Genomic DNA, 18,749 nt, shown 5'->3' on the forward strand with positions numbered 1-18,749 from the left:
AGAATGCGTGATGGCAGGATTGAGGAGATCCTCGAAGTACTCCTTCCACCGCCCGATAATGTCCTCAGTCGAGGTCAGCAGTCTCCTGCCCCCACTATAAACAGTGTTGGCGAAGCACTGCTTCCCCCTCCTTGTTGTATCTTCTTTTTCGATGTGGGGTCACCGGCATCTGGATCGGCTGAGCGCCGATGGTAGAGCTGAGCCGGATAATGTTTCTACCAGGGCTATTGTTGCAGTGGCAGTGATGTGGTGTGTCTGTGTTGTTGCGGAGGCGTGGTGGGGGACGCCGTCCACGAGTGCTTGCCACTGGCTGGGGACCTCTTGCCGGGTGACTTTGTCCCATCTTGGTGTGGGGTTGGGGGTTCTGTTGTGAGCTCGGTGCTCGACGGTGTCTGCTCTGTTGCACCTGTGGGTGGTGGCTGGGGCGGCATTGCGCAGAGGCAAGGGCGAAGTGTAGTTGTTACTTCGTCAGCTTTTTGGGGATGAAACTCACCTGTGGGGTGTGCCCATGTGCTGTGGGGAGGTTATTTATGGTGTTTATGTTTGGGGGCATGTGTTCGATATCTGTGTGCTGGTTGTGGGTGGCCCTGGGGGAAATTCAGGTCGGGGTTCATTAGGGGTGGGAGGCTCATGGGCTTGGGATTGCAATTCATTGGGGGGTTGGGACTATTTTATTCTGTGGCGGCTCTGATTGGCAGGCTGGTTTGGACCATGTAGACCCCTCTTTTGTACATGGCCCCTTCTCCGGATGAGGATGGGGTCGTTGGGGACTGGAGTCAGGGCGTGTGGTCAGGGTCCGGGCCAGTCTGCCTCCGGGGGTCTGCCTGTGTCCACCCCCGAAGGGAAGGGGACCACCTTCTGGTTCCAGGGGCTGGTTGTCTCTATGGGGTATCGGCACCTGGACCTGAGAGTATAGAGTATGTATGGGGAGTGTGAGTGAGGGTACGACGTCCATTGTTGTTTGTCTTTACGTTGGGTGTGTGGGTGTGAGTGTTTTTGTGTGTACACATGATGGTGGGAATGTGTGATTGTGACTGTGTACCTGTTTTTGTGTGTGCTGCAGCTCCCTGGGCCTCTGCACTGTGGCTGCTGGGTGGTTCCCCTGGGACTCTCCTCTGCTCTTCTCTGGGGGGGTTGCGGTAGTCCCGGCGGTGGTTCCCCTGGGGTTCGAATCAAATTTTCTCTTTCAGGAAAAGTAGAGTCGTTCTTTAGATCAAGGGTGTGCAAAGTGTAGCCCAGGGTCCATTTGCAACCCTTGGAAGGATTTTGCCTGGCCTCCGACTGCAATTCAAGAAAAAAATATACTTTCTTAGAGTCATTAAAATATTTCATATTATCACAAAAAAACATATTTTGGTCTTTGAGTACTTTCAACTTGCCAATTTTGGCACGTACTGCAAAAAGGTTGGACACCACCACTTCAGATGTAAGAGACAAGAAGCACTTGCCACATCTCTTGAAGCCCAAGCAGCATGAGATGATGCTCAACAAATCAATGTAACCTCTTGGTCTGTATGCCTGTTTGCACAGCTTTAAACTTGTAAACAGAAACATTATCCAAATGTCCAACTATCGGACAGTTTCCACTACTTGTCAGACAAGTAGCATCTCACTATGTGTAAAAGAAAAGATCTCTCTAAATACCTTTTAAGGAACAAAACTTTTTTGCATCGGTTAGAGGTATTCCTAAATGCTTCATCAATCCTGTTGTTTTCATCCTGAATATAAATTAGGTCCCTCAGGATTCTATTCCTCAGTCCCCCTCTCATCTGTTTCTCATCTTTGTTTTACTAAATCCCTAGCCAAGCACAATAACATCAGCTCTTGTTTCAGGGACAGTGAGAAATACCCATCATGACTTTCACTTTTCAGTCTGTTTTGTGAAGTTTGAGTTTTTACCACCTTCTAATGTGCTAATGTGCTATAAAAACTTTGAAAATCCAAAGCCTATTTCCTGCACCTCATTAAGAAGGGGATTATTTTTTGAGTCAGAGCCCAGCAAATAATCAATGCATGTTTCATTTGTATTGGCTAGCTTACCCATTCTGGCTGAGAAAAGAATTTACCTTGTAAATATTTCTGTTCTCCTTTTGCAGTGAGTGTCCTGAGTTGTCTCTTCTTTTCAAACACAAACTTCTCAGAAAGGCCATTTCTCTAAATTAATTGGGGAGAAAGCAGAGGAGAAAAAAAATTTAAGTTTAAAAGAAACATTTTTAAGAGGGTTTGTTTTTGAAAGGGCTATCTGATTTCCCTGCTGTAGACAGCATCCGAATTTGTTACATTGTGGAGATAACAGAAGGCCAGGGAATAAAATCAAGCTACTGTGCCAGTCTGAAACTTAAATACACTGATCACTGGTAAGCAATTTAGGCACATTTTCAGCTTCATATAAGATAATGGTTACAAACTCTCATCAAAGGTAGTTTTGGGACAGAGAAGTCAAACTAACATAATGCTTTTGGAATGGCCCCAACTTCAGCTCCTTGGAAACTTGGGTCTCTGCCAGTAAATCAACAGAACAGCAGCTCTGTACTGGGACAACAGGGGGCCACAAGATCACCTGGACAGAGCTTTGTCAGACTGCACTACAGCAGCTATACTTGGCGCCACAATCAGGTGCTAAAATCCATTGCAGGTACTATCAGCAAGAAGATCAGTAACAGCAGCCGAAAGAGCAACACCAACCAAACAATTGTTTTTGTTAGGGCAGGAGAGTAGCCGCGAGTTGGAGGCAAAGCACCAGCAGGGATTTTGGCATCTGCCAAGGACTGGTAACTCTCTTGTCGATCTGGAGAAGCAGCTGAAATCCCCCCAACATATCGTCAGCACTACTCTGAGGCCAGACATTGTCCTAGTCTTGGAGAGAACTAAGAACATCATCATCAAGGAGCTGACAGTGCCTTAGGAGGACCGGCTGGGAGAAGTTCATGAAAGAAAGAAGGCGAAACATAAACAGCTAGTCAGAGTGTCGAGCGCAGGGGTGGAAGTCACGATGCATGCCCATCGAGGTTGGTTGCAGAGGTTTCGTGTTTGTTTCCTCCACAAAGCCCTCGGTGAGTTGGGCATAGCAGGAAGAACATGGAGCAGGGCCATCAAGGACACCACCGACGCAGCCGTGAAAGCCTTGAGATGGCTTTGGATCCGTAGGGGAGACCAGTGGGGACAAGCAAGCGCTACCTGAACGCAACCCAGCTGTGGCCTGATCAGCCGCGGCTGAGTCGCCTGGGCGAGGGTGTCTGATGTTGAAAGACCTGAAAGACCCAGTGACATATATATATATATATATATATATATATATATAAACTACCAATTCTGCCAAGAAGGCTGGTCAAATCTTCAGGCCAGAATTTTACCAGGACTTTGTTGACCACTTTAAATGCTCTTCTACACAATTCTTACAATAGTTTCTAGTACTGGATTAACGGAGTCAGGTTTGCTAGCTGCCTTTCTTTTACACACTTTTTTCTGCTTTACCCACACATTTTCATTGAGATTGAAATCATGGTTTTGTGATGATTATTCCAAAACATCAACTTTGTTGTTCTTAAGCCCCTTTGTAACTACTTTGGCAGCATGTGTAGCGTCATTGTCATTGGAAGGCCCATTTGTGCCAAAGCTTTAGCTTCTTGGCTCCTGTCTTGACATTTATGTCTCACATGTCAACATATTCTTAACATATTCTTCTTCAAGATATCATATTTTTGTAACATGGTATCTTGGAGTACTGGCTTCTTTGTTCTTCATTTCTATTGAAAAAAAGAACAAAAGAGGTAACAAGAGGCAATAGAAATAGAGATATCCTATATTGTCCCTTAGTGGGGAAACTCAGAATGGCAGAAATAGTTGGAGATAAGCAATAAACTGAGAGTAACAGGAGAAAATAGCACAATGATGGGAACGTAGTATGTCCTCCAGATGCCTAAGCCTATAACAGCATACCTGCAGTGATAGTTCTGGAAGAAGCATTATGAAAATATAGTTTTATGCCTCATCTTAAGTCCAGTGTAAACATTTATGAATGACTGTTTACCTAAACTGGCACAAAATTAGGGGGATGTTTCACCACATTTCTCTTACATAACATAAGTTATCCCTATAAACCTTTGGCTGCAGATAGCACACATAATAGTAATGGTCTCTATACTAGGGTCTGTTGACACTGCTGAATCATTTAAATGTGAACAAAAAATATTGTTTTTAATTATTTAATTAATATTGTTTTAGAATAAATGTATGGTGAGTTAGGTTTCTCAGATTGTTCTCAAAAATTGTTATCTGAATTATATTTAATTTAATTTGAGATGATTATAGAAATTCCCAAAGTAAAATTATACTTATATAAATAAGTATATATTGTATTAATTTACTATATATTAAATACTTATGTGCTGTTTACGTGAATTCATAACGTTATTGCCATTGAGTGATGTCTGTATTTGCCTCTTCGAGAAACTAAAGGGGAATTTAGGATATAATGAACCCCTCCATGGAAACACTCCCAGGTGGAGATGAAGAGACTGTAAAGCTGTGGGAGGAGTAGATGACAGGGAGAGGAAGGACAAACACAAACACTGTAGTCCCATTGGGCCAGTGCTTCTAACAGTTTGTAATTACAAGCGGGAGCTCCTTTAATTGACTCCATTTGGAAGCACCATGAGTATAAAATGTGCGTTAGAGGAAGAAAAAAAACCCTTATGAAATGATTTAATAAATATTTGTATGAAATGTGTGAATTATTCTGTTTTCTATTGTTAAAGGTAAATTTTAGGTATATTTTTAGACAGAATATAGATGTGTTCTGTATGTATCGACTGCACCACTGTCCCACTGTTACTGTGATATTTCGCTAAACCTGACTAGGCCTATCTCCCCTTTTCTAAAGGTCAGTTGTGGTATTTTAATGAAATCACATCAAATATGCCTCTCAGGGCACCATGTGGCTCCTCTCCTTACTTCAGAATCTGTTGTGGATTTCATCTAACCCTAAATGCTGCCATTCTGCCTCTGCTCTAATCAAAGCTAATACATTTGTTGCCAGTTTTAGCTAAATAGAAAGAGGCCTGTGGGAGAAAACCTGTAATAACTGAGCGACGGTTTGTATGGCTGTAGATGAGTGAAAAGTAGCTTCATGGGACTCATTGTTCTGCCGTTACAACAGAAGACTTTTTAAAGTAATGAGAGCATTTTTTTTTTCCAAATAGGCTCCACTCCTCATTCAGTGATTAAAAAAGGCAATATATGGTTGATGAATGGTCAGCTCTGCAGGCAAGGTGTTTGAAAGAGCATCAGCTCCATAGAACTCCTTGTTGCCTTGAGTTAAGATGCACTCATCAGTCTTATGAATGCCATTTAGCTTCAGGCTGCTTGTAATCTATTTTTAACATGTGGCAATGATGTCTCATAATGACCGTCATCCTGGTATTGACCGGCCTGATAGAGTGTAAGGGACCTGACAGATGGGCAGAAAGGTGTTATATTCTGTTTTTAAATACTGTGTGATTCCTTCAACCACAATCTCTCTCTGTCTCTCTCTCACTCACACACACTCACACACACACACACACACAGTACTGTCCTTGCAACTCAAGGACATCTCCTCTTTTCACAGATGAAGGAGCACAGACGGTCTACCATTTAAGAGAAAGAGGAGCAGGGCCGGAATAAGGAGGCAGTTGAGATGAAGCTGAGAATGGCGGTTTAAAAATAACCCCAGCTTCACCTGTTCTGTTGGCTAACAAGGAGAAATATGCCAAACTGCTAAATAGAAATCTTCCCATTTTAACCTATTGATAATGAACAATATAACTAGATGAAACTGTTAAATACATCACTTCAAGTACTGCTTGTGCTCAGTCTCACTCTTTCATGCATAGTGGTCACTACAGTGGGCAGTAAGGCCGGTCATTAATAATGACATAAGTTAAAATGTAAAGTGTTGCCTTTATGTTTGGGATGAAACAATCTGTCCATTGACATTGACATTATTGCAACTACATTGTTTCTGAAAATATTTCAACATATGTTTTTAAATTAGACAGTAGCTTACAGTTTTTGCAACATAATGTCACTGAAGTGTTATTTTAAGGCTAAATTACAACACAATACATAATAACCGAAAGGGAAGGTAATTGAAGCTGATCTCTAAGTCAAACGAGGATGATGCTGGTAGCCAATCCTAGAAAAATATCTCAGATCAAAGAATAGCATATGATAGATGTTGTGATGGTGGTAGACTTGAGGATGGATGGAGATCAGAATACTAAAGATGCTGAAATAGCTGAAGATAATGAGGATATCCCACCTGGCAGGGCTCCAGGATAAAAGAAAGCAAAATATGAGATTCTACAAAAGATAATTTTTTTTGTAAGTGCATGTTGGAAAAAAGGGTTTCCAGAGTAATGCAATAATTTATCCATGAAAAAATGAACCGCAGTTGAAATATTGTTTTAAAAAACTACTAACCCTCTAATTCATGCAAAACTCATAGTTGTGTAAACATTTCCCCCTCTCTTTCTGTCTGCTGGTGGGTATGACTTTCCAGTTAGCTGACATTTCAGTGCTTCTAGGTCTTTTGATCTTTGATTTCACATCACAATCTCTCCTCATCACGCCCTCCATCCCCCCTTTTTCTTTTTACTCCCTCATCCTTTCATCATCCCGTGGCTGTACTGCTGAATTGGCCGATAAGTCTCTGAAGGGATGGGTGATGAACTGAGGCAGAGCAGAGGACCATTAGATAGAGGGGGGAGGAGGAACCACATACAGAAAAAGAGGATTAGGAAAGACTGTGGAAAAGGGGGATCAATTTTTTAAGAAATGAGAAGCAATGTAAGATAGAAAACAGTTTAGAACAGTAAAGAGAGTAAGAAGTAACTCAAACATATTCATAAACCACTTGCCTTTTCTTAGGTTGCATTGTTCTTTTCTTCGTTTTTTAAAATAACACGATTCAAATATCATTGAGGGTTATCAGTGGTTTCCCTGCAAAGACATGCGTGAGCACTTTCTACTGGATGTTTTGGACATTTTATACAAGTGTTAGTTATACTTGAGTAGATGGTAAAGGACAAGAGAGTCCAATTAATAAGGTTAGCATGAACTAAAAACATTTTGGTTTTTTGACACTACCTTCCTTTAGCTTGATTAGATAGGTATTCTAACTGTGCATGCCACCATGGTTTTTTCTAAGGGTTTCTGTTGATATTCACAGATTGTTCTATAAATAATGATTGTTTTCAATTTAAATGTCTGATGCAAAAGTGATTTCTAAAATAGTATTTCCATGAACTGGAATAGTTTTCAGTTGATAGAAATCCAATATGCAACTGGATTCGCTTTGGTAAACTGTTAGCTAAACTCTCTTTCTGTTTCTCTTACAGTACTGTGCAAAAGTTTTAGGCAGGTGTGAAAAAATGCTGTAAACAAAGAATTCTTTCGGAAATATAAATTACTGTTTACTTTGATCAATTTACAAAATGCTAAGTGAGCGAACCCAAACATACAGCCAAAGTCATTAAGAACTATCTTCAGTGTAAAGAAGAACAAGACTTACTGGAAGTTATGGTATGGCCCCCACAGAGCCCTGATCTCAACATCATGGAGTGTGTCTGGGATTACATGAAGACACAGACGGATGTGAGAAAGCCTTCATCCACAGAAGATCTGTGGTTAGTTCTCCAAGATGTTTGGAACAACCTACCAGCCAGGATCCTTCAAAAACTGTGTGCAAGTGTACCTACAAAAACTGATGCTGTTTTGAATGCAAAAGGTGGACACACCAAATATTGATTTGATTTAGATTTCTCTTTATTTCATTCCCTGTTGATTGATGAAAATAAATGATTAACACTTCCATTTTTGAAAACATCCTTTGTTTACAGCATTTTTTCACACCTGCCTAAGACTTTTGCACTGTACTGTATATCTGGATCACAAGACGCTAACAACTCGGCAGAACCCCACTCTTACCCACTCCGTATTTCTAATATCTTTCTAATTGTCAATCTAGCTCAGTGTTTTGTCTGTTAGATTGAAGTTTGAAGAACTATGGTGCATGAAAGGGTAACTAAAACGGATCTGCATCTGTGACCAAACGTTTGACATCCTTTGTAACATAACTCAGACCAATTTAGCCTAAGTTCAGATTGACTAGAGATAATGTTGCAAATGACAGCAAACAACCTGTGTTATTTTTGTTACTTTGTAATATATTAGCCATTCAGATATACTTTAGTCTTAACTTATTGTCACCTTGTTAAATCATTTTTTTCTTCAAATACAGCCCTCCTCCATTATGCACTTATTTGCTCCTACATTTACACTCTTTTCCTATGTTTCCCTCTCTGTGGAGGTCACCATTAACGTCCCCTTATTTTAATTCAATTTTAGAAATATGCAGAGTAATTTGCACAGACATTTAAGGAAAAAAAAAGACAAGAATTACTCTGATTAATTAGTTTCATTTCTTCCACAGCACCACTGTATCTCTCTGTACCTCTGTATTTAGGTGATTGGCTGTATTAGGCATAACAATGCCTTTCCAGCACACAATAGGGTCACGAGATTTCAATATACTGTAGTACAATGTAAACAATAGTAATTTCAGAATCAGTTTTATTGGCACAGATTGTGTGCATAAACAAGGAATTTGACTTTAGTTTCACATGCTCGAAGACTAGTCATTAAGTATAAATATATAAACTTTACAGAAAAAATAAAGGATAAAAGAAGCATATTCTTATTTGAAGAGAAGGGAAAAAGTTTGTGATTGTGCAAATATGCTTATTTTGCTTCACAGCAGAGTGGTTGACTATTCAGACTATAAGGTGTTCCTTGCGTTCAACAGAGAGACAGCCTGGGGGAAAATACTGTCTCTGTGGCATTTGGTTTTTGCAAATAGTGCTCTGCAGCACCAACCTTAAGGTAAAAGTCCAAACACTTTGTGTTCATGATGTGTGGGATCAGCATGGATATTTTAGGTGCCTGTTTCCTGACCTTAGACGTGTTGTCCTGGATGGAGGGAAGGTCAGCCATGATGATCCTGTCTGCAGACCTAATTGTTCGTTGCAGCCTGGACCTGTCTTGTTTTGTGTGATGCCAGGTGGACAAGCTGATTCAGCTGCTGTCACACACCTGGGGGGCGGCGGTGCTGATGGTTCTTGTGTGGGAGAAGATGCTCCCCTGTCTCACCTTCTGCCACCGGCCAGCAAGGAAGCCTTTGATCCACCAATGGGTGGAGGTTGACTCTGTGAGCTGGGTGAGCTTCTGTTGGAGGATGTCTGGGTTGATGGTGTTGAAGCCCAAGCTAATGTCCACAAACAGGAACCTGGCGTACATCCCTGGGTGGTCGAGGTGTTGCAGGATGAAGTGTCCTCCAATGTTGACTGCATCAATTCCCGACCTGTTTGCCTTGTAGGCATACTCCAGGGGTTCCAGCAGGGGGCCTGCGATGTACTTCAGGACACCAGTCACTCAAAGGATTTCATAACCACAGACGTCAGGGCAACAGGTCTGTAGTCATTTAATCATGTGATGGTGCATGTCTTGGGGATTGGAATGACAGTGGATTGCTTGAAGCAGGAGAAAACCTCACACAGTTACAGAGACTTGTTGAAGTTATGAGTGAAGATTGGGCCAGCCTCTCATTCTCAGGATTCTGGTGGGATGTAAACACCAGCAAGAATTTAAGAGGAGAACTCCCTCTGTGAATAAAAAGGTGACTCTAAGTGAGGACCACATGTCTTCTGTAGTACTGTAACATCAACAGACCAACCTTCGTTTTAGTAAAAGCAGATTCCGCCTCCTCTCTTTTTATCAGACAGTTCAGCGTTGCGGTCCGCTCGAAACAGCTGGAAGCACGGCATCAGAAGCGCGCTATCGGAGCTTGACGAGGATACCTCTGCGTTTCCCTCATCTGCGTCTCCGGTAAATCCTACAGAGAGCTGCCACACCTTCAACATGGATCCCAGAAAAACTCTCTGGATTAATGAAAAACAGAGAAAAACGTCTTAGAGAGGACTTTCTGAAACATTTAAGGTGCTCTCTGGTGAAAGAGACAGTAGTATAGCAGCAAAGTACAATTCAAATACAGGAAGAAACACAAAGTAGGAGGGAGTGTAGTACCGTGGCGGCATGTTGAATAGAAAAATTTACATGTAATGTTCTACACCAGCCTAAATCTGCTTATTTGTTTATGGTTTAAAATAAAATAACACAAGTAAGGTGAACTCTTGTGATGGATTTGTGTTGCATGCTGGCTTTCAGAGTGTTTGGTGGGGTCATTAGGTAGATAAAGGCAGAAAACAGACAAACTGCTGCATAGCTTCATTTTCTAGAAGAGAATGAAATGCTGCAGCTGAAGGGCTATTTGTCAGGCCACTGCAAGCTAAAGGTATAGGCCAACCCTCTCTGCAGGATGGACTCTGTCATGTTTCCATCATGTTGTTGAAAGCTACTGGTGGAAACTACCCCCCAGACAGCCACCTGCTGCAGTTGAATTCAGCCCTCATTCATTTGTTTGTGTTCAGAATTAGTTTTTTTTCTCCTTCTTTCTCTTTCCACTTTCATTTTCAGACTTGTTTTTCCTCTGTTCCATCAGTTCTTCGTTGTGTTCTCCTTCATCTCTCACTCTAATGATGTTCTCTCCAGCTGCCTCAGGTGACCTATAGTCAGAAAATAATAAAGAAAACAGCTTTTCTGAGAGCTCTGTTTTCTAAAAGCATGGTAGTATGGAAGAATGGGAAGAAATACTATAATGCATTTTTTCAAAATATTTGAATAGATGAAAAAAACAAAAGCTGAAGTTAAAAGATTAAATATCAGTCATACAACCTGGAAAAAGATGACTGATAGCTGTTGGCTTTCATTCTCTGACGAGCAGATTGTTGGAATCGAGGGATGTGACTTGCTCTACCCAATGCAAACCAAGATAGGTCCATAATAACACATTTATTTAATTCAATATAAATGTGCTTCATACAGAGCCTGGAAAGGAACATTGAGGGAGAAAAATAAATAAAAATCTCTTTGTGCACAAGATAGGAGTGCAGACTTTCGGGAGTGCTTAGGACAGATTTTTTATTAGTTTTTCTATGCTTGCTATTGATGTCTAGATTTGTTTGTTTAGAAACATGGCACCATATTGAGGTTTTGTCATGGTGTTTTTGGTTTTGGTCTAATTGCATAAAGATTGTCAGCAGTCCCACTGCAAACATGCAACAGGCATCTATAATCTGCGGCAATATAGAAGCGCACCTCTAGTACATCTAGACATAACGGTGTCGTCCCATAGAGTGATGGTGCGCTGAAATTATAATCCTGCTTCTCCAAAATGATGAAATTGGATACATGAGAACCTAACTATTTTATTTCTGACAGTAAAAATATGTTGACATGCACTCAGAAGGTCACTGTACTTATGCCTCCTGCTTGCCACAATGACTGTAGACATTTCTGCATGCCAGTTTGCACCTGCCTTTCAAACATGCTAAATATAGATGCAGTAACTGCACCTGCAATCCATTTCAGGTTTGATAAATCGCGTTGCGGGTTGTAAGGAATTACATTTACATTTCATCCCCCCATAAATTGGACTGTTTTTATTTTTAACTCACTGAAGTGTTGACATCATACATGCGAGGACATGTGAGTGCAGAGGAAGACCTTCTCCACATACAATAACAATAAACCTTGGTTCACTTCTCATCTGAAGCAGCTGTGCAGGGATAAGGAAGAGGCTCACAGCAGTGGGGACCAGGACCTGTAAAAGCAGGCCAGGAACAAACTGACCCAGGAGATCAAAGCAGCGACAAGATGCTACAGTGAGAAGCTAAAGAAAAGCTTCTCACATGGAAACACTTCTGACTGCCAACAGGAGCCCTTCCCCTAACTCTGAGCAGAACACTCGTCCAGAATATAAATTGAATAACTTCTACTCCAGGTATTAAAAGCAGCAGTTCACACCTTAACCCAACTCCTCCACATCCCATTCAGAGACAAATTCTTGCTATACACCAACCACCTTCCTACCTTCAGACCCCTGCCTGAACTAAGGATCTCAGAGGAAGATATAAATTGGCTCTTTCAGCCCCTGAAAACAAGGAAGACCTCAGGACCTGATAATGTCTCCCCATCATGCCTGGGAGCCTGCGCCGACCAACTGGCATCCATCTTCGCTGAAATCTTTAACAAGTCACTAGAGCTGTGTGAGGTTCCCTCCTGCTTCAAATGCTCCGACATCATCCTAGTACCCAAGAAATCACAGGATTTAATGACTCCGATTCCTTCTCTGATCCTTTGAGCGTCTGGTGTTGAAGCACCTGAAGGACATCATAGGCCCCGTGCTAGACCCTCTGCAGTTTGCCTACCGGCCAAACAGGTCGGCAGATGATGCGGTCAATCTGGGACTACACTTCATCCTGCAACACCTCGACCACCCAGGGATGTACGCCAGATTCCTGTTTGTGGACTTCAGCTCGGGCTTCAACGCCATTAACCCAGACATCCTCCACCAGAAGCTCACCAATCTCAAAGTCCTGGCCTCCACCTGTCAGTGAATCACCAGCCTCCAGAAGGACTGGTAGCAGCAGGTGAAGCTGGGGAGCATCTTCTCCCACACAAGCACTGGTGCCCTCCAGGGGTGTGTTCTCTACCCACTCCTCTTCTCCCTCTACACAAATGACTGCACCACAGCGGACCCGTCTGTGAAACTCCTGAATTTTGCAGTTGAAACCACTGTTATTGGACTGATTTAGAACTGTGATAAGTCTGCAGGAGGTGGATCGGCTGGTACACTGGTGTGGTCAGAACCACCTAGAACTTAACCCACTCAAGACTGTGGAGATGATGGTGGACGTTCGGTGTGGTGTGGACCACTTCCAGTTCCATTTCTCGAAACCTGAGAGGATCCTCACACATAGACAATATTCGGAAGAAGGCCCAGCAGAGATTGTGCTTCCTGAGGCAACTCAAGAAGTACAACCTTCCACTGGAGCTGCTGGTCATCTTCTACACTGCCATCATTCAATCTGTCCTGTCTTTATCAATCTCAGTGTGGTTTGGCTCATGGAAATTTAACAGTTAGAGTTTCAGAAAATCATGCATACTTGGACTGATCTCACATTATATTCTATTGCGAAGTCAATTGTGTATATACAGGGGTTGGACAATGAAACTGAAACACCTGTCATTTTAGTGTAGGAGGTTTCATGTCTAAATTGGACCAGCCTGGTAGCCAGTCTTCATTGATTGCACATTGCACCAGTAAGAGCAGAGTGTGAAGGTTCAATTAGCAGGGTAAGAGCACAGTTTTGCTCAAAATATTGAAATGCACACAACATTATGGGTGACATACCAGAGTTCAAAAGAAGACAAATTGTTGGTGCACGTCTTGCTGGCGCATCTGTGACCAAGACAGCAAGGCTTTGTGATGTATCAAGAGCCACGGTATCCAGGGTAATGTCAGCATACCACCAAGAAGGACGAACCACATCCAACAGGATTAACTGTGGACGCAAGAGGAAGCTGTCTGAAAGGGATGTTCGGGTGCTAACCCAGATTGTATCCAAAAAACATAAAACCACGGCTGTCCAAATCACGGCAGAATTAAATGTGCACCTCAACTCTCCTGTTTCCACCAGAACTGTCCGTCGGGAGCTCCACAGGGTTAATATACACGGCCGGGCTGCTATAGCCAAACCTTTGGTCACTCATACCAATACCAAACGTCGGTTTCAATGGTGCAAGGAGTGCAAATCTTGGGCTGTGGACAATGTGAAACGTGTATTGTTCTCTGATGAGTCCACCTTTACTGTTTTCCCACATCCGGGAGAGTTACGGTGTGGAGAAGCCTCAAAGAAGCGTACCACCCAGACTGTTGCATGCCCTGAGTGAAGCATGGGGGTGGATCAGTAATGGTTTGGGCTGCCATATCATGGCATTCCCTTGGCCCAATACTTGTGCTAGATGGGCGTGTCACTGCCAAGGACTACCGAACCATTCTTGAGGACCATGTGCATCCAATGGTTCAAACATTGTATCCTGAAGGCGGTGCCGTGTATCAGGATGACATTGCACCAATACACACAGCAAGACTGGTGAAAGATTGGTTTGATGAACATCAGAATCAGAATCAGAAAACATGAAAGTAAAGTTGAACATCTCCCATGGCCTGCACAGTCACCAGATCTAAATATTATTGAGCCACTTTGGGGTGTTTTGGGGGAGCGAGTCAGGAAACGTTTTCCTCCACCAGTATCACGTAGTGACCTGGCCACTATCCTGCAAGAAGAATGGCTTAAAATCCCTCTGACCACTGTGCAGGACTTGTATATGTTATTCCCAAGACGAATTGACGCTGTATTGGCCGCAAAAGGAGGTCCTACACCATACTAATAAATTATTGTGGTCTAAAACCAGGTGTTTCAGTTTCATTGTCCAACCCCTGTATGTACATTTAGCAAAGATTTTTTTTTATTTCTAATATTATATATATATATATATATATATATATATTATACATATATATATATATATACAGGTCCTTCTCAAAATATTAGCATATTGTGATAAAGTTCATTATTTTCCATAATGTCATGATGAAAATTTAACATTCATATATTTTAGATTCATTGCACACTAACTGAAATATTTCAGGTCTTTTATTGTCTTAATACGGATGATTTTGGCATACAGCTCATGAAAACCCAAAATTCCTATCTCACAAAATTTGCATATTTCATCCGACCAATAAAAGAAAAGTGTTTTTAATACAAAAAACGTCAACCTTCAAATAATCATGTACAGTTATGCACTCAATACTTGGTCGGGAATCCTTTGGCAGAAATGACTGCTTCAATGCGGCGTGGCATGGAGGCAATCAGCCTGTGGCACTGCTGAGGTCTTATGGAGGCCCAGGATGCTTCGATAGCGGCCTTTAGCTCATCCAGAGTGTTGGGTCTTGAGTCTCTCAACGTTCTCTTCATAATATCCCACAGATTCTCTATGGGGTTCAGGTCAGGAGAGTTGGCAGGCCAATTGAGCACAGTGATACCATGGTCAGTAAACCATTTACCAGTGGTTTTGGCACTGTGAGCAGGTGCCAGGTCGTGCTGAAAAATGAAATCTTCATCTCCATAAAGCTTTTCAGCAGATGGAAGCATGAAGTGCTCCAAAATCTCCTGATAGCTAGCTGCATTGACCCTGCCCTTGATAATACACAGTGGACCAACACCAGCAGCTGACACGGCACCCCGGACCATCACTGACTGTGGGTACTTGACACTGGACTTCTGGCATTTTGGCATTTCCTTCTCCCCAGTCTTCCTCCAGACTCTGGCACCTTGATTTCTGAATGACATGCAGAATTTGCTTTCATCCGAAAAAAGTACTTTGGACCACTGAGCAACAGTCCAGTGCTGTTTCTCTGTAGCCCAGGTCTGGGGAATGCGGCACCTGTAGCCCATTTCCTCCACACGCCTGTGCACGGTGGCTCTGGATGTTTCTACTCCAGACTCAGTCCACTGCTTCCGCAGGTCCCCCAAGGTCTGGAATCGGCCCTTCTCCACAATCTTCCTCAGGGTCCGGTCACCTCTTCGCGTTGTGCAGCGTTTTCTGCCACACTTTTTCCTTCCCACAGACTTCCCACTGAGGTGCCTTGATACAGCACTCTGGGAACAGCCTATTCGTCCAGAAATTTATTTCTGTGTCTTACCCTCTTGCTTGAGGGTGTCAATAGTGGCCTTCTGGACAGCAGTCAGGTCGGCAGTCTTACCCATGATAGGGGTTTTGAGTGATGAACCAGGCTGGGAGTTTTAAAGGCCCCAGGAATCTTTTGCAGGTCTTTAGAGTTAACTCATTGATTCAGATGATTAGGTTCATAGCTCGTTTAGAGAACCTTTTAATGATATGCTAATTTTGTGAGATAGGAATTTTGGGTTTTCATGAGCTGTATGCCAAAATCATCCGTATTAAGACAATAAAAGACCTGAAATATTTCAGTTAGTGTGCAATATATCTAAAATATATGAATGTTAAATTTTCATCATGACATTATGGAAAATAATGAACTTTATCACAATATGCTAATATTTTGAGAAGGACCAGTATATATACATATATACATAACATCTTCAATGAGAGTAAACTGTACCAGTCAAATTCCTTCTTTGTCTGTACAAACTTTGCAATAAAGCTGATTCTGTTTCTGACAAATGCGTTTTGGTGATCAGCAAATGTTTTGCATATTCATTAAGGCAACTGCGCTAAAAAGTTTGTTCCTGCTATCTGTTCATTTTACACACGCAATACGAATGGTATAAAATTCAGCAGGTAGTCATAGAGACAGCTTTAACACGGCTTTAACATGCCACCCCTGGAAGGTAGAGCACTGGAGCCATGTTGTCTGGAGTGATAAATCATCCCTTTCTGCCTCGCAATGTAATTACAACAATTTGGGATTACTGTGAGAGTGCCAAGGCTGACAATAACTCTAACTTCTGCTTCATTTCTCACTTATTTCTTTAGTTTAGTTTTTACAACCTTGTTTTGAGTTCCTCCTCTCTTGTCTGCTTTTATATTATGTCTGTCTTTATCAGTTAATCTCCTTCTGTCCTTGTTCTCATCTTTTTTTCTAGTTATGTTCTGTCTGCCCTCCTCTGTTCTCTGCCTCTGGGGCTCTTGGTTTGTTCCTGAGACAAAAATATCAACCAAGGAGTTTCACTAATTAACTACCTCCAGTGTGTGTGTTTTGAGCTGACACGATTCTGTTTCTTTCCCAGGGCAACATTCAGAAAGAGTTTAGGTTTCTTTGTTGCATGTGTTCTATGCTGATTAATAAATAAGTTAAAATAAATAAGTAAATAATTGAATACATGCATAATAACTGAGATTGTTTTTGTAGAAAATACAGTGAATAAGTAATAAACTGCTATGCAGGTTCTTAAGCACATATTCTATTAGCCCCATTCTTGTACGATTTAGTCAACAATATAGAGCTGTCATTTTTCAACCTTGTCTAGTTTAACTGTCAAATAAACAGCCATTAAATTGGCATAAAATGACAAAAAAAAGCAGAGTTGAAAACAATTATAGCAAAATTAGAAGCATGAGAAAACCATGTGGGAGAATTTTCACACTTGACAAATGTGGCAAAATGTTTCGCATGTAAAAGGTTTTCACAGATGTTCTACAAGTTACTAAACAATCTAAGTTAAAATGTTAAAAGTGTATTCCATATGTTACTGCACAATATTATTTCCACATGTAAAACACATGTTGACATGTTTTTATACTATATAATTTTAACATGTTGCTACACAGCATGATTTCCATATTTGAAAGGCATGTCTGAATGCATTTCGCATGTTGAAAGTTTTTTTATTACGCTCCTGATCAAATTCTTAACAGCAGGGAAGAAATTACAAGTATTAGCATGTTGTGCTTCAAAATGCAATCAAAAGAAAAGATAAAAAACATAAAATTATTAAAAACTGCTTTTAAACTCATAAGATGATCAAAATTTTAAGACCCATACCATACCACCTTTATTTATAAGGCACTTTAAACTAAACCAAGGTCGACAAAGTCCTGTGGATATGCAAATGAAATAAACAATTTGGAAAGAAATTACAAGTTAGAAACAGTCAACCTCTTAAAATATGCCAAAGGCTTCAGTAAATAAATATGTTTAAAAGAGATTCTTAAACACAGAAAGAGAGGAAACCTGTCTGACTTACAAGGGCAGATCATTCCACAACTTTGGAGCTGCAACAGCAAAAGCACAGACACCGCTAAGTTTATGTTTAATTTTTGGCACATTAAGAAGCTGCAGGTTGGCGGACCTAAGGAAGTGGGCGGTTATATCTGGCTGTAGCATTTCAGAGATGTGGGAGGGGCCGGCCATTAAGAGATTTAAAAGCAAATAAATGAACTTTTAGAAGGATTCTGAAATGAACAGGCAGCCAGCGAGGTTAGAATGGTGGTAATGTGCTCAGACTTTCTTGTGTCAGTTAAGACGTGCTACAACATTTTGCACAACATGCAGACGCCTATTAGATGCATCACTAACCCCAATGCGCCTTACAGTAATCCAGCCTAGATGCCATAAATGCATGCTGTTTCAAAACGCTGCCTTGATAGAATTGGCTTTATGTGGCAAACTGCCTCAAATAAAAAAATGCTAGATCTTACAACAGTTTAAGCCTACAAAAGTCAAAATCTGTACATAAATCTGCCTTTCGTGTTATTTTCTGTCTTTGAACATGGCAGGATTGTTAAGCTGCACAAGCAATGCCTGTTGCATCTTCACTGCTGTGGTTGGATGCGGCAATGGAAATTCATCAACTGTAAGTTGGAGGATCTGTGTTGTCCGCGACCCCCATAGCAGATCTTTGACTCAAATTCAGGTCCTTACTGATGCTTACTGCAGCTCTTTAACCATGAGATGACGTCTGTGAAAGAGGAGCTTAAAACACTAAAAATGTCTTCAAAGCTCAGGTAACATGTGTAACACATGCAAGGAAAAACCTGCATGTATTTCATGTGTTACTCTATAATATAACGTTGCAGCAAGACTGGTGCATATTGTTTATTAGTTCTGCAGTAATTTGTCATTTCAACGATTAATCAGAATGCGAAACCTAAACTCATTTTCTTCACTTGTGGTATCTTGGACTTGATGCAAGTCTCAACGGTTTTAACCACCTATTAAGCAGACATCAATACTTAGTACTGTATCTGCACACAGTAAACAG

At 41.4% G+C, this 18,749-nt stretch overlaps 1 protein-coding gene and 1 long non-coding RNA gene across 4 annotated transcripts in view; one reads left to right on the forward strand and one right to left on the reverse strand.

The window, feature by feature from the left end:
• The window catches only part of smyd3 (SET and MYND domain containing 3), a 119,748-nt gene that overhangs the window by 48,742 nt on the left and 52,257 nt on the right, over positions 1 to 18,749 (forward strand). The gene's annotated exons all lie outside the window — the stretch shown is intronic.
• Positions 65 to 17,780, reverse strand: LOC124867072. The gene is made up of 5 exons (XR_007037979.1): positions 17,733 to 17,780; positions 9,773 to 9,977; positions 2,067 to 2,154; positions 1,043 to 1,281; positions 65 to 904 (listed from the first exon to the last, which is right to left on the reverse strand). It is a non-coding gene; the product is annotated as an uncharacterized LOC124867072 (long non-coding RNA).

The sequence above is a fragment of the Girardinichthys multiradiatus genome, chromosome 4, assembly GCF_021462225.1.
Source record: "Girardinichthys multiradiatus isolate DD_20200921_A chromosome 4, DD_fGirMul_XY1, whole genome shotgun sequence".
In the NCBI taxonomy this organism is placed as follows: domain Eukaryota; kingdom Metazoa; phylum Chordata; class Actinopteri; order Cyprinodontiformes; family Goodeidae; genus Girardinichthys; species Girardinichthys multiradiatus.